Source organism: Sus scrofa, chromosome 14 (assembly GCF_000003025.6).
Source record: "Sus scrofa isolate TJ Tabasco breed Duroc chromosome 14, Sscrofa11.1, whole genome shotgun sequence".
Lineage (NCBI taxonomy): Eukaryota > Metazoa > Chordata > Mammalia > Artiodactyla > Suidae > Sus > Sus scrofa.
The window spans coordinates 35,762,531-35,785,542 of NC_010456.5; the positions used below are offsets into that span (position 1 = coordinate 35,762,531).

At 43.0% G+C, this 23,012-nt stretch overlaps 1 protein-coding gene across 14 annotated transcripts in view; it reads left to right on the forward strand.

Moving 5' to 3' along the window:
* Positions 1-23,012, forward strand: part of C14H12orf49 (chromosome 14 C12orf49 homolog) — a 355,931-nt gene that overhangs the window by 56,630 nt on the left and 276,289 nt on the right. The window lies entirely within an intron of this gene.

A 23,012-nucleotide genomic window follows, 5' to 3' on the forward strand; every position in this document is an offset into this window, starting at 1 on the left:
ATTTCTAAGTCAGGGCTTAAATGCACAAGGGTAGCAGTGGTAGTGGTGGAGAAGGGGGTTTGTTAGCAGTCTCTGGGCCCCAGGGGCCTTTCAGATAATTCCCTTCCTCAGTTTGCCTGGGTATGGAAACATGGGACTGGCCATGTAAGTGTTGAAGAGCTCCAGGCAGTCCAGTACACATGCCCCTCTTCTTCTGATTAAGAACTTAGAACCAACGGAGGAAAGGATTCATTACATTGGTTAGAAGGGATAGCCAAGTCAGATAGAGAGCATTTCGCCCATGCAGGATAGAGACACTTCGTCCATAGGTGTCTGCTTGACAAATGTGGACTTTGCTCCCACCACGTTTTGGCAAAGCAGAGCACGCCTATGAGCGTTCCAGAGGCTCACACACCTGGCTGCCAGGTACCGAGGAAGAAGTGTTGGCTATCCTGTACCCGGACAGTCTGGGAATCTGCCTGCAGTCTGCACACCCATTTGAAAGGCCTCCCTGGGGGAAAGGGGAGGAGGAGCAGCTGGAGAGAAGGAGGGAAGAAGGACAGACAGTTTACATGGAAGGCAGCAAGCACAGATGTTTGCAGCAGCAGATGGAAGCCTGCAGCAGAGCCCTCCACGGTCCCCCTGGTCCTGCAAGGGGAAGTGAGAGCATGGGGGAGGCTGGCCAGGTTCCTTTCGAGCTGCAGCTTGGAGCAGTAGCATCCATCTCTGAGTGTGTAGCATGTACATCTGCTCCTCCCCTCCCAAGTATTGATCCAAGGCTGAGAGTATTCAGGCATCTCAGAGAGCCAGGTCTTTGCTTCAGGCTTACTAGTGCTTCTGAACGATTGTTGCCCAGGGGCTGTGCTGCTACATTTCTGAACATCCACCCAGGAGGGCCGCCAAGCCATCACTTTGGCTGCTAAGTGGATGAGGGAGCGGCCCAGGGCATCCAGACTTTCCTGCTGGACAAGACCATTCACAGGCCGCTCAGCCTTTCAGAACCCCATAACTAGGACTGTTTAGGTCAAATGGAGGAAGAAAGAGGCCCAGAAGCAAAGCCTGAGCATCCTTGGTATAGCAGACCTTATATCCCTTACTCTCAGTGAAGGCATTATTCCCTGGCAGACAAACCAGCATTGGGTGGGGGTGGGAGGTGAGTAGGGGCAGCGGGGGACAGCAGGTACCACCACTCTCTTGTGTTTACACCAAAGCATCACTTCCCCATCAGCATCTCTACTGTACTTCAGAATCCTCAACCCAGCTCTCCAGGAAGCTATCACTGGCCAGTTGGCATTGGTCCTGGAGAGGGAGGGCTATCTTCTAGTGTGCTGACCCTGGCTCTGCCTCTGTCTCTGTGGCCCTGGAGGAGTCCCTCCACCCTGGGGACCTTAGTTGTCCCAGCTGGAAGAAATAGGAAAACTACTCTACCCCAAGTATGTGTTCACTCTTTGCACAGCAGCTGGAAAAAAAGCCCAGAAATTCCTACTCCCCAGTTCGTTGTGGTCTGGAACCTGGGAAATGTGGGAAATTGTCTCACACTGAGTTGAAAGGGAAGGTGTGGAGCAGGGGTATGTATGTCCTACACCAGCAGTGACCAGGGAGATCACAGCAATGATGATAAAAGCCACCCCCTCAGGGTGCCTGCGTGGGCCAGCCTCATCTGAACACTCTGAATGTGTAGGTTCATTCAATGCCCCCAGTCACCCTGGAGCTAACCCTGGGAACCTTCCCTATTCCATACATGAGGAAATGGACTCTCAGCCAGATTAACTCGTCCCCACAGCTACTGCTGCCATTACTACTGCTGGGCCAGGACCAGGTTGCAGGGACGCTGGGTGCATGCTTCTAACCACTGTCCTATGCTGCAAAACAAACAAACTGAGAACCAAAAGCCATTTTTTACCAGCAGACTGATGACAAATAACAGATTTGATATAATCAATTGCAATGAGGCAGTAATGCAGGGCCTGCATCAAATTACATCCAGGAAGGCCTGGAAGGCTAGGACTGGGGTAGAGGTGGGGGGAACTTTCACCTTATTTTTGTTTATTTTGTAAAAGTACACATGACTTGGGTTCATAACTCATTAAAGAGAAAGAGAAGTGAAGATGGTCAGGGGAAGAGAACCAAAGAAAAAGAGGAGGGTTTTCAGAATCCAGAACTACATTTGCATGTGACCTCTTGGTTGCAGAAATTCTGATGGGTCGAGTCTTGGTGGTGCTTGTTCTTGTCTCCAGCGCACATTTATTTACTGAGGACCCTTACATTCCAGGCTCTGGGTTGGGCTCCCTGCTCTTTCCATTGCAGACCCAGGGTGTGTCCTGACGGTCCTGTCTCACATCCGTCTCCATTCTGTGTGCCTCTGTGGTGATGAGGTCATGGCCACATACAGGGAGGAGCCGGTTCACCCCTCAGCTCCATTTGTGATGGGCTGTTCCCCCAGAGCAGCTGCTGCAACAACATTTACTTTGTGCAGCAGCCAAGTGAGAGAGAGGGGGAGAGAGAGAGAGAGAGAGAGAGAGAGAGAGGCTGCAAGACTGAGCGCTCATGAGCCTACCCCATTCCAAAATGTTTCTGACAAAATCTGGCACTCCTGGTTCTAATCAAAATACTGAACTTTGGAACAAATTAACATTCCACAGCCCTTGCAGGGAAGGAGTACTCAGCCGAGACAACTTCAATTCACAACCACAACAAAAATAGCTTCTCCCGGGGAAGACACAGTCTGCTAACAAGGTCACTTTTGTTTTGCTTCCCCTGCCATCTGGCTGAGTGGCACCAGGGGCTGGATTTGGTACTGGCTTCTTCTGCCGAGAGTGGATGGGAGCCGGGTGGCACTGCAGAAGGCTTCTCAGTCTCCTGGCAAAGGGTGCCGGCACAAAGTTACCTTCAGACACCCCCCAGAAAGCTCGCGGGCAGATGGAGCCCTGCTTTCACCCAGCCCAGCTCTGCTCTGAGCTCGGAATGTGCAGAAGGTGTGACACCAGCAGACAGCAACAAGCAGGTGGGAATCAGAGGAGAGCGAAAAACACGACAGGATGGGAAAGCTATCTTCGTCTTGTAATGCTCGCTCCGGCGAGTCGGGAGTCTGAGTTCCAGAAGGCGAACAAAGAAGGCGAAGCAAAGAGTTTGGGTTTGGGGTTTGATTTTTTTTCTTTTTTTCTCTTCCCTTCTACTTGTGAGATTCAGCCGCTTTCAATCATTGATCAGGGACGTTCAGTAACCTCCCTTGGCCTCAGTTTTCTCGTCTATAGGATAGGAACCACCTGCAGGTGCGCCTGGCTGGGCTTCTCGGAGAACATGCATGCACTCTGACCTGGTAGCACAGGAGGGGTTCCTTGTAGATGGTCTAGAAAGACCCCCACCCCCTCCGCTCCTTGGACAGCCCCCTGCAGAACTTCCCATGATGTAAATAGCCTGTCAAGAGTTTCTTCATTCGTAAGGCGTAGAGCTGGAATTTGAGCAGAAGTGTTTTGCTTACAAAGAGGCTGCTCCTTCTTCTATATGATTTTCAATCATTTAAAATAGGATAAAAAACCATGCATATCCAAAAGGGGTTCATGATCTACTAAAACCATGCCCCTCCTACAAGCAGTCCAGGGATCCTGAATATCATAGCAGACCTGCTGGGAAAACAAAACAAACAAAGCTTTAGTAAAATGGAGAAGGAATTTTTAAAGTGACCCCAAACCTCCCTACCCTTAAACGAAGGAAAATAAGTTCATTAGAGCATCTCTTTTATGATTCCCCCCCCCAAATAAAAAAAACATATGGACTTTGGTTTCAGGTGAGTTGAATCTGGTCTCTGAGGATTTGGTGGAATGAGGCTGGTGAAGGTCCCTAGGACTCTGAGGTTGTGTCATTGCTGCCCTTGGCTTGGGAGGGGTGAGCAAGGGAGCCCTGAGCCCCACTGCTGCATGTGGTTCCCGAATCAGAACTGAGCTGATTCTATCAGGCATAGAAGAGCCCTGGGGCTATTTGCAAGTGTTAATTGTTATTAGGACTGAGCCCCTCTCTGCTGCTAGTACTGTGGGCTTTCTTCTCCAAGTAGCATGGGGAAGACTTTGCCCTGCTCCCCAGAGGGGACTATGGGGGGCAGGCCACTGAGTATTAATTTTCTACTAGGCATCATGCTCAGCTCATGGTAAACAGCAAAGAAGAGAGATGTAGCATTTGCCCTCAGAAGGCTTTCAGTCTTGTAGGGAGCTAGACATTTAACTTAGAGAACGGTGCAGGGGTGAGTGGGGGAAGAGACTGAGATTTTAGGTAGAGAAACACGGGCCATCAGAACATCTTGAAACAGGAAAGAACACCGGTGGCTCCAGAATTTTCTGTCTCAGGGACACATATTGATAACCTGTCTTTTTTTAAAAAAAGTTTTATTGAGGTATAGTTGATTTACAAGGTTGTGATAATTTCTGCTGTACAGCAGTCATTCAGTCATATATATGTATATATCTATTCTCTTTCGGATTCTTTTCCCACATAGATTATCACAGAATAGTGTGTAGAGTTCTCTGTGCTATACGCAGGTCCCCATTGGCCAGTCATTCCATATACCTCAGTGTGCGTATGCCAGTCCCAAACTCCCAGTCCATCCCTCCCACCTACCCACCTGTCCCCTTTGGTGGCCATAAGTTTTTCAAAGTCTGTAAGTCTGTTTTTATTCTGCAAATAAGTTCATCTGTATCCCTTTTTTAGATTCCACAAATAAGTGATATCATATGATGTTTGTCTTTCACTAACTTCACTTAGTATGATAGTTTCTAGATTCACCCGTGTTTCCGCAAATGGCATTATTTCATCCTTTTTATGGCTAATATTCCATTGTGTGTGTGTGTGTGTGTGTATACTGCATCTTTATCCATTCCTGTGTTGGACATTAGGTTGCTTCCATGTCTTGGCTATTGTAAATAGTGCTGCAATGAACATGGGGGTGCATGTATCTTTTCAAATTATGGTTTTCTCTGGATAGATGCCCAAGAGTGGGATTTCTGGATCGTATGGCAGTTCTATTTTTAGTTTTTATAACTTGTCTTGAAGTTGAAAAAGAGCACTTTACATGCCTCTGAGGCATTGAGAATTGTCTAAATCAGAGAATGCCTGGGGGAGGAGCCGATGGAGACCCCACTATTGGGAAAGCACTTGCTGCCTTCACAGGAAAGGAAGGGGACTCGCGCACTTGGCAATCACAGGCAGGGGGAGAGTGAGCAGCACAGGATGAGAGAAGGGCCGAGGAGGCCAGAATTCCTTTTTCTTTCTCTTTTCTTTTTTTGTCTTTTTATGGCTTCACCTGTGGCATAAGGCAGTTCCCAGGCTAGGGGTCAAATCAGAGCTATAGCTGCCAGCCTACACCACAGCCACAGCAATGTGGGATCTGAGCCATGTCTGTGATGTACACCACAGCTCACGAAAATGCTGGCTCCTAGACCCACTGAGTGAGGCCAGGGATTGAGCCCGCGTCCTCATGGATCCTAGTCAGGTTCATTACTGCTAAGCAATGACAGAAACTCCATCTGAAGGGGGATTCGTGGGTCACCTTCATCGGGATTTTTTCAGGGACTTGCTGCCAATGCAGGTGCTTGAGTCCATCTCAGACTTTCAGAATCAGCATCTCTGGACAAGGAATCTGGAATCCGCTTTATGAGCAGGTGCCCCCAGGGAATTATTCTATGTCCAGGGGTTCATAGCCCACTAAGGTTTTCTGGATTTTTACCCTAAATGAAAAGGGAGGCCATTGAAAAATGTGGACAAGAGAAATGATGCAGTTCTTTTTAAAGACATTGTTCTGCCTCTTGGGTGGGTATTGAGTGGAGTGGGATGGGGGAGGTGGACAGGAACACTTGAATGGCCAGGGCTGACGTCCACACTGCCTCCCCAGCCTTTGCTTTCCTGCTAGGAACATGGGACAGACTACCTTCTTACCTTATTAACTGGTCTTGCAGCACCTGCAGGATTTCTTCGCAGTTCTCTAGGTCCTCATACAGTGGCTGCCTGGACCTCAGAATGATAGGTGAATTGACACTGACTCTTGGATTGTCCACCTCTTGGGCCTGAGGTTGTCTCTTGTTCCTTTAACACCTCACCCAGTTGCTGGCTGTCAGCACATCAGTTGGTTACCCAAGGACCCATATCCCCCAAAATAGGGAAAACTGTCTTCTCAGCTGTCCCAGATGGTTCAGGTAGTGTCAGGCCTGAGAATGGGGTGTACCTTTCAGGGATTCTCACAGTGCTGGTGGACACATTGAGTCTGTAACATGAGCTTAGGTAATAGGGAATCAATCAATGAGACTGTCACCTCCCAATGGGTCAGGTTCCTCACACAGGGGCCAGGTGACCCCAACTGGGCTCTTGGTTTGTTGATGGGCAGGGAGGAGCTGAATGTCACAACTCTTCCCAATCAGAGGCTGTGCTAAGTGGCTCTTGATTCAGTCTGGTGCTTACCCAAACTGTCCTCCCTCTTTCAAGTAAATGACACATTTTTCACTCTCTCTGCGTTTTCGAAGAGAGGCTGACAGAAAGAGAATGTTGCGAATCACAATCAGAGTTCCCTGCCGCAGAGCACATAAGATGAGAATTGATCTCAAACCTTTTACTGTCATCATTTACTGAGGACTGGAAAGACACACACATAAGTCAGCAGAGAAAAACCCAGAGTTCTGATCTCTGTCAACAAAACGCCCGAATGACGTCATCCACTGTAACAAAGCAGGATCAAACCATAACCCAGCCAAGCCTCCTTAGGCTCTCAGAATATCAAGGAGATTTTTGCCTTCATTATTCTTTTATTTTTATGTCTTTTTTGTCTTTTTAGGGCTGCACCTGTGGCATATGGAGGTTCCCAGGCTAGGGGTCCAATCGGAGCTGTAGACGCCAGCCTATGCCAGAACCACAGCAATGCAGGATCCGAGCCATGTCTGCAACCTACACCACAGCTCATGGCAATGCCAGATCCCCAACCCACTGAGTGAGGCCAGGGATCGAACCCGCATTCTCATGGATGCCAGTCAGGTTTGTTAACCACTGAGCCACGAACGGGAATTCCCTGCCTTCATTATTCTTTTAATCAACTTTATTGAGGTTTAATTTACACACAATTAACTGCACACTTTTTAAGTGTATGAATTAATGTTTTAATGAATGTATACACCCAGATAGCCATCACTTCAATCAAAAGTACAGAATATTTCCAACACCCCTGCCCCCAGTTCCTCCAGCCACTTAGAAGAAGTCAGTTCCCCTTTCGCCTCTGCCTTCAGGCAACCAATGGTCTGCTCTCTGTCACTCTACTTTTACAATTTGTATAACTTTATATAATGGAATCAGACCATGTTTACTGTTGTGTTTGGCTTCTTTTTCTGGTTTTCGAGATTTAGCCACGTTGTTATATATATTTATCAGTAGTTCATTTCCTTTTACTGTTGAGCAGCATTTCGCAATTTGTTTACCCATTCACCTGGTTGATAGGCAGTTGTATTGTTTCCAGGTTTGGGATATTATGAATAAAGCTGTTATAAACATTTGTATATAAGATTGTGTGGACACATGTTTTCATTTCTCTTGGATAAATATCTAAGTGTGGATGGGTTGTACGATAGATATATATTTACTTAAGAAATTACCAGACCTTTTATCCAAAGTAGATGTGCTGTTTTTACATTCCCACCAACAGTGTATGAGTTCCAGGTGCTCTACATCCTAGCCTACACTTGGTATTTTCAGTCTTTTTAATGTTAGCCCTTTTAATGGGCGTGTGGTGGTATCTCATGGTGGTTATTATTTGCATTTCCTTGATAACTAGTGTTGAGCACTTTTCTGTGTGTTTATTGGTCATTATATACCTTCTTTTAGGAGTGTCTTTTAAAATCTTTTGCTCATTAAAATTAAAAAAAAAAATAGAGTTCCCTGGTGGGCTAGTGGTTAAGGAATCAGTGTTGACACTGGTATGGCTCAGGTTACTGGTGTGGCTTGAGTTCAGTCCCTGGCCTGGGAACTTCTGCATGCTGTGGGCACAGAAAAATAAAATAAAATAAATTTAAAAATGAGATTGTTTGTATTATGATTAAATTGTACGGGGTTTTTTTTAGATTCTCTCTACAAGTCTTTTGTCAGATATAATTTTTTTCTCCTGGTCTGTTGCTTGGCCTTTTTTTCTTTTCATTTATGCTGAGCCAAGTTTTAAATTTTGATAAAGTTTAATTCATTAGTTTTCTTATGGTCTTGGTTTTTTGTGTCCTATCTTAGAAATCTTTGCCCACCTCAAGATCACAAAGATTTTTTTCATGTTTTCTTGTAGAAGTTTTATAGTTTTAGCTTTAACATTTACATCTGTGATCCATATGTAGTAAGGTTAGGATTTTATTTTTTCCATGCAGATATTCAGTTGTGCCTTCACTATTTGTTGTAAAACTTCTTTCCTCATTGAATTACCTTGATGCCTTCACCAAAACTCAATTGGCTATGTACCTGTGGGTATGTTTTCTGAACTCTATTCTGATCCACTGATCTCTATGTCTGTCTTTTCAACCAGTACCACATGGACAGGTAAGTTCTCCACCTTTGTTCTTCTTTTTAAAAAGTTGCTTTTTCTATTCTAGGTAGTTTGCATTTCCACATGAAGTTTAGGATCAGCTTGTTTATATTAAACACTCTGTTGGAATTTTGGTTGGGATCATATTGAATCTATTGATCTATTTGGGGAGAATTAATATCTTAACCATTTGACTCTACCCATCCATGAACATGGTATATCATTCTATTTCAATCTTTTAAAATTTCCTTCATTGTATAGGTTGTGTACATACTTTGTTGCATTTGTTTCATGTTTTTTGGTATTATAAATATGGAATTGTATTTAATTGTTTCCATTTGTTCATTACCTCCTCCTCTCCTCTTCTTCCTTCTTCTTTTTCAGTTATCTCTTCCTTTGTGATTCTAACCTGACATTAAAGCCTTAAATATATCTTCTTGTTCTTGACACTGCTGATATACAGGGTTTGAAAATTTCCCAGTTGATGGTTTAGTCAAGAATTGGCATTGATGCTACCCTACATCTTCTGTCTCATCTTAGAATTTACAGCTTTTCTTAGCATAATTCTCAGCTTATCAAATCATCTCCCTTCTATCACTTTCATCCTTTTTTCACAGCTCCCACAATCACACCTCCTTCGTATAGTCTTCAAGAAAGATGTGACAGGTTCTCTGGTATCTTTTCAACATTGAATCGTCTGTTACTCATTTACCATGCTGATTCAAACAATTATCCAGCTGTTTGTTAAAAATGAAGGAATTGTATGCTATTTAACTCTTGTATGCTTGCATTCATTTCTTCAGGCTACTGTAACAAAATACCACAAACCTGGTGGCTTAAAACAACAGAAAAGTATTTTCTCTGTTCCAGAGGCTACAGTCTAAAATCATGGAATTGGCAGGGCCACACTTCCTCTGACACCTTTAGGGGATAATCCTTCCTTGCCTCTTCCAGCTTGTCATGGTTCTCAGCAGTCCTTCGCATTCCCTGGCTTGCAGCTGCATACCTCAATTCCCACTTCCATTCTTCACATGGCGTTCTCCCTGTGTGTGACTGTGTTACTTCTTCTTTTCTTATCCAGTCCATATTGGATTAAGGGTCCACAGACTCCAGTATGACCTAATTGTACATCTATAATGACCCTATTTCCAAATAAGTTTGCATTCTCAGGTTCTGGAGATTAGGACTTTAACATATCCTTCTAGGGGACACAATTCAATACATAACAACGTCTTAGCGTTTTCTTGTCTCAAGTGTCCTTCCTCATTTTATTCTGTCGACGAATCTCTAGAGGACTCAGTTCAAAATTCTCTGTCTTTGTTATTTTTCCCCAAATACCCCAGAAGTGAGTCACCTCTTTGCCTATCTTCATAAGCATTTTTGCTCTACTATTAGACAGTTTCTCACACTATGTGCCACTTGAGGGCAGAAGCTATCCTATTCATCTGGGAATAGAGTTCAGAGTCCCAGAATCCCATTTTGACTGCCTCTATAGCATAGCTGTTCCTATTGTGGGCATTTCAGACACATATTCAAACAATCCCTAGTCTGTAGATTTGTACCTTAATGAAGAAAATGAGGAAGCTTTCAAGATTCTGTGTTAAGTTTTTTATTTTAGGAATTTTATCATTAGGAAATACTCTGGGTAAACATTTGGCATCCTATTTAAATGTCTGCATATATAAAATTTCCCTTTTCTGGTAGACTATTATATGTTCAAAATATAAAATAAAAGTATTCTTTTAATGTAAATGTGGTATAACATAATTTCTCAGCCTTGGCACAATTGATGTGCTGGGCCGGATTGCTCTTTGTTATAGGGGGCTGTTCTGTGACTTGTAGGATGTTGAGCACATCTGACCTTTAATAGATGCCAGTAGCACCTTCCTCCCTCACTGTGAAAACTAAAAATGTCACATAGCCAAGAATCCCCCAGTTGAGAGCCACTGTAGAGTATCATAAGAAAGTTGGAATTCTTAATGTGAACAATACAAAAATCATCCAGATTTCTCTTTATTCTGCTTTCTTGTTAATATTCTCCTTGACCTGTCAAGCTGCCCCGTACCCAGTTTGCTGGCATTGTGAGTAACTTGCATGTCTCAGTTCCCTCCTTCCTGCCTCTGTACATCTGGGGCCTGTGGGTGGCCTCATTCACGCAGAGGGAAAAATTAATGCCCCTACTTATCATTAAGACTCAAGGACTCAAGGAGCCTGAGAAACCCAGCCAGTGCTCCAGCATGCAGAGCCCCGTTAACTCCACTCTCACCTAAGAATCTTCTGGAGCCCTTGGTGAGTTCCTCCTCAACTCATTGCATTAGAAGGAATAAGATTGTAGTTTTAGAAGAAAGACCAAAAACCAGGGGTGGAAATCATCTGGAGGGAATTTAAAAACAATACAGACATGGACAGGAAGCCTGGGAAAAGGATTCAGGCAATGGCCCCAACCTTATCAGAGGTAGAGGTGCTTTCTGCAGCAGTTTCCAAACACAGATCTGGCAGCCCACACTCCCAGGCATACTAGATCATGACCCTCATCAGTTTAAGTTTCTGTTTTGTGGCTGGAAGGAGGGAGAAGCCTTACTGTTTGGATTTGGCCTTGAATCTGCCTACTTTTTCAATGCTTATCTTTGGTTTCAGCCTAGGAGTTGCTGCATTTTAGGGTGGGGTGCGAAGTTTCCCCTCTTTGGATTGGCTGGCAGGTGTTCCTAAGAAATTGGGAGAATATTGTAGCAAAGTAGAGACCCCCACCTTGGGTTTCAGACTTGGCTCTGTGATGAAAACCCTTCAGATTGTGGGACAAATATTTTATGGAACCAGGAAGCTATACTCCTCTCACACTTTAAAAAAATTGTGGCAAAACTCACATAACATGAAACGAACAATTTTTTTTGAGTATATATAATTCACTTATGCTTAGTACATTCACAGTGTTGTACAACCAACACCTCTACTCGCTCCAGAATATTTTCACCACCTCAAATAAAATCCCCTATGCATTAAGCAGCCACTCCATTCCTTCTCTCCCCAGTGTCTTACAGTGTCTTGAATCTATTTTCGGTCTCTATAGATTTGCCTGTTCTGGACATTTCATATAAATGGAAGCATACAGGATGTGACTTTTTGTGTCTGACTTCTTCCACCTAGTCACATCCATGTCGTAGCCTGTGTCAGCCCTTCATTCCTTGTCATAGCTGAATAATGGTCCATTGTATAGATATGCCACATTTTGTTTATCCATCTATTGATGGACATTTGGGTTGTTTCTACTCTTTGGCTTTTGTGAATAGTGCTTTATGAACATTTGTGTTTCTCATGCTTAAAAAACTTTAAATTGTGGTATAAATATCTGTCATTTTGGAGTTCTCTTGTGGCACAGCAGGTTAAGGAATGAGCTTGTCACTGTAGCAGCTTGGGTCACTGCTCTGGTGCAGATGTGATCCCTGGCCTGGGAACTTCCATATGCCACAGGTTTGGCTAAAAAAAAATATGTCATTTAACCATTTTAAATTGCACAGTTCAGTGGCACTAATTATGTTCATAATATAGTGCAACCACAACCGTAGTCTGCTTTCCAGTCTTTTCCATCTCCCCTGAAGAAAATCCCAGACCCAGTAAGCAGTAACTTCCTATCCCCATCCCAACCCTAGCTCCTGGTAATCTCTAATGTGCTTTCCATCTTTGTGAATTTTCCTAGTCAAGATAATTCATACAAATGGAATCATTTGTTACATTTGTATATATTTGTTCATTGTGTTTGGCTGCTTTTACTTAGCATAAAGTCTTCGAAGTTCATCCAAGTTGTAACATGTGTCAGTGATTTATTCCTTTTTGTGGCTGTATGATATCCCATTGCAAGGACATGCCACATTTTCCTTATCCATTCATCCATTGATGGACATTTGGGTTGCTTCCCATTTTGGCCATTGTGAATAGTGCTCTCTTGTAGGCATTTGAAGAGTGCCCATAACCCTTAGCATAATGTCCTAACTCCTCAGCAAGACACCCGTTGTGAGGCCCTTTCTATTCCCCTGTCTGTGGCTTGCAACCTCCTATGGCCTGGCCACACAGAACTGCTTAGAATGCCTGGAATCAGACTAAATATGCTTCTACCTCCTGTGTCTTTGCTCTAGCACATCCTTGGCTTGGAATGCTTTGTTCCATCCCTTCTTTACCTGGCTGCCTCTAAGTGTCCGTCAAGGCTGGGATGAAGTGCCGCTTTTGCTGGGAAGTGTCCCTTAGCCTGGCATTCCTTGCTGGCTTAGGCACAATAGCCAGGCAGAGACGAGGAATGGACCAGGGACCCAGACTCTAGGGAACTACAATGGTGCAGTGAGACCAGCAGACATCATGAAGGTCTCAGGGTGTCAGGGACAGTTTTACTAGAGGTGGTTTTCTGGCTTCAATAGGACAGATGGGCTACATGATCCCAGGTCTGCTGATTCCTGTTGTGTTCCCAAAGCACCCTCCACCTCTCTCTATCACAGCTCCTATTTTGTCAGCACTTCACAGTCCATCAACCCCGCTGTCTTCTCTAGTGGACACAGAGCTACTACCAGTACTGAAAACAGGCACACTTCTTAAGGAAACAGGTCTGTTCTTATTTATTGACTGAGTCTTTTTTTAAGAGATAGCTTTATTGAGATATGATTTACCATGTTAAGTGTGCAGATCAGTGGATTTTCATATATTCACAAAGTTGTGCAACTGTTACCAAAATAATCACATACCCTTTGGCAGTCACTTTCCGCACCCCTCATCTGCCCCCATCCCACCTAGACAGCCATCTGTCCTTTCTCAGACTGAGTCTTAAACACTCTGAGCATGGACCCCCTCCCTCCCCTTTGCAGGCCAGGTTTGAACATCTGCATTAGTGAGAAGATTTTTCCAGGCAGGGCATGGGAGGAAGGAAGGAAGGAACACATACTCTGGGGCTCAGAGGCAGCAGATGTATATGTATCTGGCGCCATCGAGCTTAAAAGACTCACAGAAGAAAAGAAAGTAGAAGATGCAAAGAGAGAGAGAGAGAGAGAGAGAGCCAAAATGTATTCCTTTGGGAAAGTTTTCAGGGTTCTTTTCTATCAAAAGAGGCAATGATGTCATGGAAATTAGATAGCCGGGAATATTGTTAGGATGAATGTTCCCATTGATTACATGAACTGCTAATGAGCTCCAACAGAAATGCTGCTGTGTGATCAGTCTCCAACATCTTAGAAGGAAGTGGCCAACATTATCCAAGGCCCTCTTTCCATCCCCAGTTGTTATGTGTATGAGGTAAGTGATCTACCTGTTGGATTCTATGTCCCCTAACTTAATAGGCTCCTCAACATGTAAACGTGTCTGCTGAGTATAGTGTATTAAAATGCAGATTTCCGTCTTTTCCCACTATGGTCAATTAAAAAGAAAAAGAAAAGAGCAGGTTCATTTAGAGAACTACTTTCCCCTCTGATGAATGAAGCAGAGTGGCCCTCAAAAATGTCCACAGCCTAATCCCCAGAACCTGTGAATATGCTGCCTTTACGGCAAAGGGGGCTTTGCAGAGGTGGATTAAGAGTCTGGAAATGGTGGGGTGAACGTGGATTACTGGGTGGACTCAGTGCAATTATGAGGGTTATGAGAGGGAGGCAGGAGCATCAGAGTCACAGAAGATGTGACCGTGCAAGTGGAGGTGGGGAGTGAGGCAGGACCAAGAGCCAAGGAATGCGAGCAGCCTCTTGAGGCCAGAAAAGGCAAGGAATCGGCGTCCCTCTGGAGCCTCCAGGAGGAAGGCAGTCCTGATGACCCATTTCAGAGAGGTGGTGTGTGATAATTTGCTATAGCAGCTCCAGGAAACTCATCTAGATTTCCACTTTGGTTTGAGTTTTGCTTTGAGATGAGGGCTTTTCCATTTTGTGGTAATAGCTTGTAATTACAGTGTGAGAGTGATGGGCCAGGACCTTTGCCAAACCTGGAAAACTTCATCAGATTTAGTCCTTCCAGTGACACTCCTAGACAGGCATCATCATTACATGTGTGAACGCTTGCAGGTGCACGTGCATCAGTGTGAGTCCAAAATCAAGGGCCGACAGGGCCACAGACCCTCCAGAGGTTCTAAGCAGAATCCATCCCTGGCCTCTTCCAGCTTCTGATGCTGCCATTCCTTGGTTTGTATCCACATCACTCCAGTCTCTGCCTCTGTCTTCACATCATTTTTCCTCCTGTGTGTGTCAGTGTCAGATCTCCCTCTGCCTCTCTCACCTAGATATGTGGGATTGTGTTTAGGGGCTGCCTGGATAATCCAGAATGATCTTCCCATCTCACGATCTTCAACTTGATCAACCCTCTTGCCATATGAGTTAATATTCTCAGGTTCTGGGAATTGGGAAGTAAATGTATTTCTTTGGAGGGGCTTTTTTCAGCATACCACAAGGGGAGAGGCACTTTACACATCTTTCCCTGTCACATCAAGCCTAAAAGGTAGCTATGAGTTTTGAAGCTTCACAAATGAGGAAATTGAGGCTCAGCAAGGTTTACTGTCTTACGGTGTTTCTCATACAGCCAGTGAGTGGGCCAGCCTCTTTCCACTACCTTCAAAGAATGTTCACAGGAGAAATACTGGACCATGCTATACCATCTTATGTGATTTCAGGAAGTTCACTTAGTTTCTCAGATACTTCAGTATGTGAGTTTTCATCTGTAAAATGATAATTACCATACTCTTCCAGATGTCATCAAATGAAATTAAAATTCTTTGAAAAATATTATGCTATATAGATACAAGCGGTTATTATTATCTAGAGTGGGTTCAAAAGAAAGCGTTCACAGAAAAGAAAGAGATGACTTAACTGAATACCATGAATGAAATGCCAAAATGTTCATAGTAATCATCACCCTGGCTATCTTAATCTTCACTTAAGATAGTGAACATGGTTCTGATGTAGACACATTTAAAAATATTCTCTGGGAGTTGCCATTGAGGCTCAGCAGATTGAGAACATGACTAGTCTCTGAGCTTGTGGGTTCGATCCCTGGCCTCACTCAGTGGGTTAAGGATCTGGCGTTGCTGTGAGCTGCAGTATAGGCTGCAGATGCGGCTCAGCTCCAGTGTAACTGTGGCTGTGGCATAGGCCAGCAGCTGCAGCTCTGCTTCAACCCCTAACCTCAGAGATTCCATATGCTGCAGGTACGGCTGTAAATAAGGAAAAAAAAAAACTTCCCTGTATGAGGAATTATACCTGGAAGCCACTTCCCAGACAATGACAAGAAAAAATGCTGAATTATTTCAAGTTGGGGGGGGAAGAGAAGGGAAATTTTACTCCTTATGACACTCATTCTTCTCTTCATACTTCCAGGCATTCATAACCAGTGTGTTAGAATTTGGTTGCAATCAAACCACATGTTGTTTTTGTCTGTTAACTCTCTGTGGTTTCTGTTGTCTGGGTAATAGAGAAAGGATGGTGGGAGAAAAGAGTGGGTGGGAGCTTGCATAGGTAAGGGGTAAAAATGACACCGGAATAAAAAGTCAGGCATGGTGAAAAGCATTTAGTAAGAACCTAGACATCTTTATCAAAATTGATTTTTGACTGGACAGGCCTCTACTCTGCATTCATGCAGCATTTATAAACCTCAGTCAGCCATGGAAAACATGTCCACTCAGAATGAGCACATCCAGTGCCATGGCAGACATCACTAATCAATCATAGCAACCCAGTGCTCCAGGGAGCCCCTACCAGCCAACAAACCCTATCTATCGCCTCTGTACTAGATGATAAGCCCAGGAATAAATTTTACTGCATTAATTAATTTACCTAATTCAGAAGAGTCCTTGACCTATTGTTTATGCCCAAGCTTAAGCTGCTTATTTACTATTTTAGTAAATGTTGAATTCTTCAACATTCAAAAGTAACAGCTACTGATCACTCACTGTCTACCAGACATTCTACATTTAGTCCTTATAAGTGTTTTCTAGGTACCAAAGTTCAGCAGAATATGCTATCAATCACAGGAAGGGTTCTATTGCTTACAAAGTGTTTAGAGATGACTGCTCTAGAGAGTAGTATTTCTGGAGATGAGTGAGGCACCACACTGCACTATTCACTGGATTTGTTGTTACATAAAACGTGTTATTTACCCTTAAAAAACTTATACTTGTGTGGATAAGACAAACACACACGATCCTGTTAAGAAAAAAAAAAAAAAAAAAAAAAAGCCGTGTGTGGAAAGAAAGTGAGAGGGCATTAAAGCAAATATGACAGGATGTTGGCAGTTGTTGAAAGTGGGTGGAAGATATTCAGGAATTCATTCTTTCAACTTTATATGTTTGGCACTTTTCACAGTAAAAAGTTGTAGATGGAGTAACATGCAGAGAATAGATGTATTTGAAAAAAACACTTTATGAGGTCTTTGAAATTTCCATTTTTGTTTTTTAAATTTTTATTGAAATATAATTCATATAATGCGTGATTCACCCCTTTAAGGTATACATTTCAGTGTTTTTTCTGTGTATTCACTATGTTATGCAGACATTACCACTATTTAATTCCAGAACATTTCCATCACCCCCATACCTACTAGCAAATAGTCTCTATTTTTTCTCCTCCCCTATACCCTGGCACCCACTAATCTACGACTTTCTGACTCAATGGATTAGCCTATTCTAGAAATTTCATATAAATGGATTGATACAGTATATGGCCTTTTGTGTTGCTTCTTTCACCTAGCATAATGTTTGCAATGTTTATCCACCTTTTTATGGCTGAATAATATTCTGTTATATGGAGGTATATACCTATATATATGTGTATGTGTGTGTATATGTGTGTGTGTGTACATATATATGTGTGTGTATATACATATGTGTGTATACGTATATGTGTGTGTGTGTGTGTGTGTGTATATATATATATATATATGAAAACATTTTATTTTATTTACCTACTCATCCACTGATGGAAATTGGGACTGATCCTACTTTTTGGCCATTGTGAATAATGCTTGTTCAAGTTTTTATGTAGACATATGTTGTTAATTCTCTTGGATGTATACCTAAGAGTGGAATTGCTGGGTCATAGGATAACCCTATATTTTACCTTTTGAGGACTTGCCAGACTGTCTTCCAAAGTGGCTACACCATTTTACATTCCCACCAGCAATGTGTGAGGGTTCCAATTTCCCCACATCCTCACCAACACTTGTTATTGTCTTTTTTTAATAGCTACCGTAATGAGTATGAATTGATATCTCATTGTAGTTTTGACTTGCATTCCCACCACTCTGTCTTTTATTTTAATTCTAATGGCCAACTGTCAGCTGAGTTACTGGACTGAGAAAAGCAGTAGGGGGTCATAAAAACAATTGCATTCTGCCCTTTACTTAAGAATCATCTTGTGCTCTCCAGACTACCCCCAAATTGTTGGTCAAGTCTTGCATTAATTTTCCTTTGCTGTCTAACGAGTTACCACAAGCTCAATGACTTAAAACACCATCCACAGTGTTACCATCTCACTGTTTTGTGGGCCGGGGTCCAGCATGGGGGAACTGGGCTCTCTGCTCAGGATATCAGCAGGCTAAAATCAACATGTCATCTGAGCTGAGTTCTCATCTGGAGGCTCTAGGAAAATCCCATTTCCAAGATCATTCTTGGTGGTGGTGGAATTCCATTTCCTGTGACTCTAAGGACTGAGGTCCTAGCTTCCTGGCTGATTGTCAGCTGGGAGCTCCTAGAGGCTGCCCACATTTCTTGCCATGTGGCCCCCTCCATCATTAAGCCAGCAACGGCCTATAGAATCTTCCTTCTTCGAACCTCTGATTTTTCTGCCTCTGACATTTAGATTCAGCTTTGTAGGGCTCATGTGAGAAGGTGAGGCCCACCTGGACAATCTCTGTCTCATAAGGTCAACTGATTTGGGACCTTAATTACTTCTGCAGAATTCCATCTCAGCAGTACCTAGATTAGTGTTTGAAGAACAGAGGAAAAGTGTGTATACAGCAAGAGCTGGGTGGGACCATCTCAGAATACTGCTTCCCACAAGGCTTTTGACACCAACACCAAATTGGTCTTTTGTTGACCACGGCTTCAAAATGTTTTAATGCACCAGAGGTTCCAACTTTATGGCAGACATTGGCCAATAACCATTTAAAGTATGACAATACTCTGCAAATTCATTGATGTTGTCTATACTGACTTTTGTCATTGATCATTGAATTGAGGGGACCTATTGGCTTCAGGGTCTCTTGGCATGTGAACTGGGACCTTAAGGGCTGGACATTGACAAAGTGATAAATCATACTTTTATGTCCTCATTTGATTCTGTGGCTGTTTTGGAAGGAAAACCCTTCCGATGTGCCTAATAAAATCCTCTTTGATGTGCCAAGTATGGACAGTTAAACTTTTAAGGAATTTCAAACACAGAAAATTAGTAAGTATCTGCCCATATTGATGCAAGCACCGCTTTATGTTTGTTCCTTGTGGTAGTCATTAGATTTAGGAAATGCTTCTCAATCTTGGCAATGTCATTTTCCTCCCCTGTTTGAGAGTCTAGCTCTCACATTCTGAAACAGGAATAAATTGCTTCTTGTTATATTAAGTAGAATAAACCACAGTGAGCACATGTGAAAGCAGAAATGACTTTGAAAGAGAAAGCCAGTGGGAACAAAGGTCAAGTAAGAACTGACTAGAAATTTATATTTCTTTCTTTTAATACTGTTGAAATGCAGTAGATTTTGACTAATCTAAAACCAGCATTTTCCAGCATGTGTGATTGGGACACTAGTTTCATAAGATGAATAATAGATGTTAAGTGGAAAAGGGTTCTGTGGTCAAATTGGTTTGCCATTAAAGTATATTAAAATTTCCGAGGGAGAGATATAGTATGTTGTGATTTCCAAACTTAGAGGTTGAATGCTCATTTTGGTTTTCCATTTAGGAAATATTTATGAGATTAGAGCTTTAAGGACCACACTCTTGGAAGGACTGTGTTGAATGAATTCTTTTGACTTGCAAAGCAGGCCTTTGTGTGTTGGCATTTTGTGGCACCAACCCAGAAATGGACACTTCTCCATATCTGGGTCACAAGTACATGTATGTGGCCATGGATGTACACATTTGGGTCCTAAGGATAAATAGCAGTTTTTTTCTGCCTTAAATTTCCCAGTGTGATTATTTCTTAATCCCTTCATAGTCTATTAATACCATTCTCAATCCAGCCTTAGAAATTGCCTCAGACACTTGAGTAACAATTTTATAGCCAGTGAATAGAGAAGAGAAGGAGATGAATATTTAATGATTATCTCCAGTGGGATGGGTGCTTTGTATACTTTCTTATTTAAACTTCCCCAGAACCCTGCTGAAATGTTATTACCTCCAGATCATAAATGAGGACACTGAAACTCAGAGAGGTTAAGCAGTTTGCCTAAGGTCACACAGCTTAGAAGCAGCAGAGGATATTCAGATCCAGGTCCTGGGGTCATCTGACTCCAAAGCCCTTCTTCTTCCCAATGCACCCTCTGCTTCTCTGCCCTTGTTGCTAATCTGTTTTAATTTATGCTATAAATGAGCTTGCTAAAAGCTGGGTACCGAGCAAACATTTCAAATTGAATTGTATTTTCCCACTGATCAGCATTATGATTTCAGCAACACTTTATCTTCAACTGACAGTGGTTTAGGGTATTTATTGGAGTTCTCAGTTTCCCCATCCCTTCTCTATTCTCTATCAAGTGATTAATAATCTGAAAAACAAACTTTTATAATGCACTAGGGAAAACAAATTCTGATTTCATTTATTTTCCATACTTCTATGCTATATAAAGGGAAGCATATTTTTTTCATTTATTTGCATAGTTATAGAGAGCTTACAGCCAGACAGACTCAGGCTCAAATCATTTGACCCTTGGCAAATGACTTCCTTTCTGTGCCTGTCTCCTTAGTCTGTAGAATGGGAATGATAACTCACCCTCAGGGGCCAGTCGAGGACTAAGTAAGATCATGAAATGGAATTTAAAGCACTTCCACGGGAATGCTTAGAAAAATGTTAACTCCTCTTCTTCCTTAACCTCAGGGCTTAATATTGGTGATAGAGATGAAAAACAGGAAAAAAAGAAATACCAAGACATCATGTAAAGGCTCTGAAAATAGTTATGAAGAAACTGGCACTTGTCCCCTCCATTGCTCTTACCGGTTTTGCTACTAGTTCATTTATGGCCAGTTGGTACCAATTCAAAGTGTACTTGAAAATTCGAGTAAACATGAACATACATTAATATTAACCAAAGAGCAAATATTTGTGAAACTCCCTTGGCCTTCATGTTTACTTTTGTTCTGAGAAACGTAGTCAGCAGAAGTAACATCAAACAAGAAGGCTATTTCCATCATCCACAGAAAGGTATGTCCCCTGGTTGCCACACTGGGCTTCTAGCTGATCTCTGTCCTAAATTGAGGAAGATACATTGGTGTCTAAACACAAGGTATTTTTACTTAAACACATGTCATTTGAGAATGCTCTTATCTTGATGCCCACAGAGATATAGAGCACAGCACCTTGCCTATACTAAGATTATTTTGTTGAATTAATGAATATTTACGGAAACATGATAAACTCCATTTCCCTCCATATTTAACTCCCAGCACGATGAACAGGTTTTGTTTTGTGTCTGGGAATAGTTCAGCTCCTGGAAAATATTTTCCCAAGGAGCACAGTGGAAGATGAAATAGCCTGACTTTGCTCAAAATAAAAGCTCTGCCAATATTTGTCACCCAGACTCACCAGCTTTGACCTTCAGCTGTTTGAGACAGAGTTTTGTAGCTCAGCAGAGAAAGCAGCAGGGCATCTTACTTCTGCCTGAAATCTTGAGTTGACACCGGACCCCAGCAGACACACACACACACACACACACACACACACACACACACCGCCCCCCACCCCCATATAGTCATCCTGTTCAGAGTCATCAGCTATCCAGTTCATTCATACTTCCTTGTGTAGGGTAAATAAGGAGTGCTAAAGCAATCTGGAAAACTCACCACCTTTCCACCCTGTTAATTGATCCCACACCCCCTGTGTGCACGCTGCATAACCCATTCCATGTTGCCCCTCAAGGCTGCTGCAGAGTGGCTCTTAGCACTGACCTGGGTGAGTGGCTCCTAGCACTGACCTGGACGAGCTTCACCTCTCGCAGACTGGAGCCAGCAAAGTTTTCCAACCTCACACTGTTTTGCTTTTGAGTCCTCTGGTCGTCGTTTTCTGTATCATGTAGATTAACTCCATTCACAACAAATACTGCTCAGAGCTGAGGTAGAGCAGGTCTGACCACTGAACTGCACAGCCCCAGAAGAAGCGCTTTGCAGAAAGCCCCCTGAGACTATGCCGTTGGAGCCTCCCTGCATCATTCATAGTGGTAGATGGGAATAGACTGTCCTCGGCTTTTCGCATTTGGAGGAGTCAGGGGCTGGCCTGGACAGAGCGGGAAAGCTGTGGGTGGAAAAGATGCAGTCTCCCTTTTTTGCCAGTAGGGGATTTATAAACCTCATCTCAAGAAAGTCATTGCAAACAGAGATCACAGGGACATGAGGCACAGGAGGAGGATGTTGCTATTTTTGTTAGCTGCTTGGGTTAAGACAATGAGTGATTTTTTTTTTTTTTTTTAATGTGGGGAGAGGGTTAAGGGAGAACAGTAGGATTTGAGAAACAGAGACTGCTCTCCAAGGCTGTCGCTGATAACTGGGGTCCCTCCAGCCTGGGGCAGCATCACTTCTGTCTTAAGACAAGAGCAGCTCTGTCCATATGCGCTCCTCCCTCCATGCTGGACGAGGAGAAAAGTAAAAACAGAGACAAGAATTCAAATGCCTTGTCCCTGGCATTTCCCTTTTGAACACAGCTCCAGTTCCTTTTTTCTCTAAATCTTTTGTTTTACTTTTATTTTTAGTTGTAGATAAACATACATAAAATTTACCATCCTAACCACTTTTAAGTATACAGTTCAGTGGCATTACATACATTCACATTATTGCACAATCATCACCACCAACCATTCACAGACATCTTCTCATTTTGCAAAACCAAAACCCCATACCTACTAATACTAATTCCCCTTTCCTGACTTCCTCCAGCCCTGATAACTGCATTCCACTTTCTTTCTTTTTTTTCTTTTTAGGGTTGCACCTGTGGCATATAGAAGTCCACTGGTTAGGGGTCTAATTGGAGTTGCAGCTACAGCCTATTACCACAGCTGCGGCAATGAGGGATCCTTTACCCACTGAATGAGGCCAGGGATCAAACCTACAACCTCACAGACACTATGTCGAGGTCTCAGCCCACTGAGCTACAACAGGAACTCCTACATTCCACTTTCTGTCTCTGTGATTCTGACTGCTCTAGGTACCTCATATAAATGGAATCGTAGAGTATTTGTCCTTTTGTGACTGGCTTACTTCCTTAGCATAATGTCCTCAAGGTTCAACCATGTATAGCATGCGTCAGAATTTCTTGTTCCTTTTTAACAACTGGATAATATTCCCTTGTAGGGATATTCT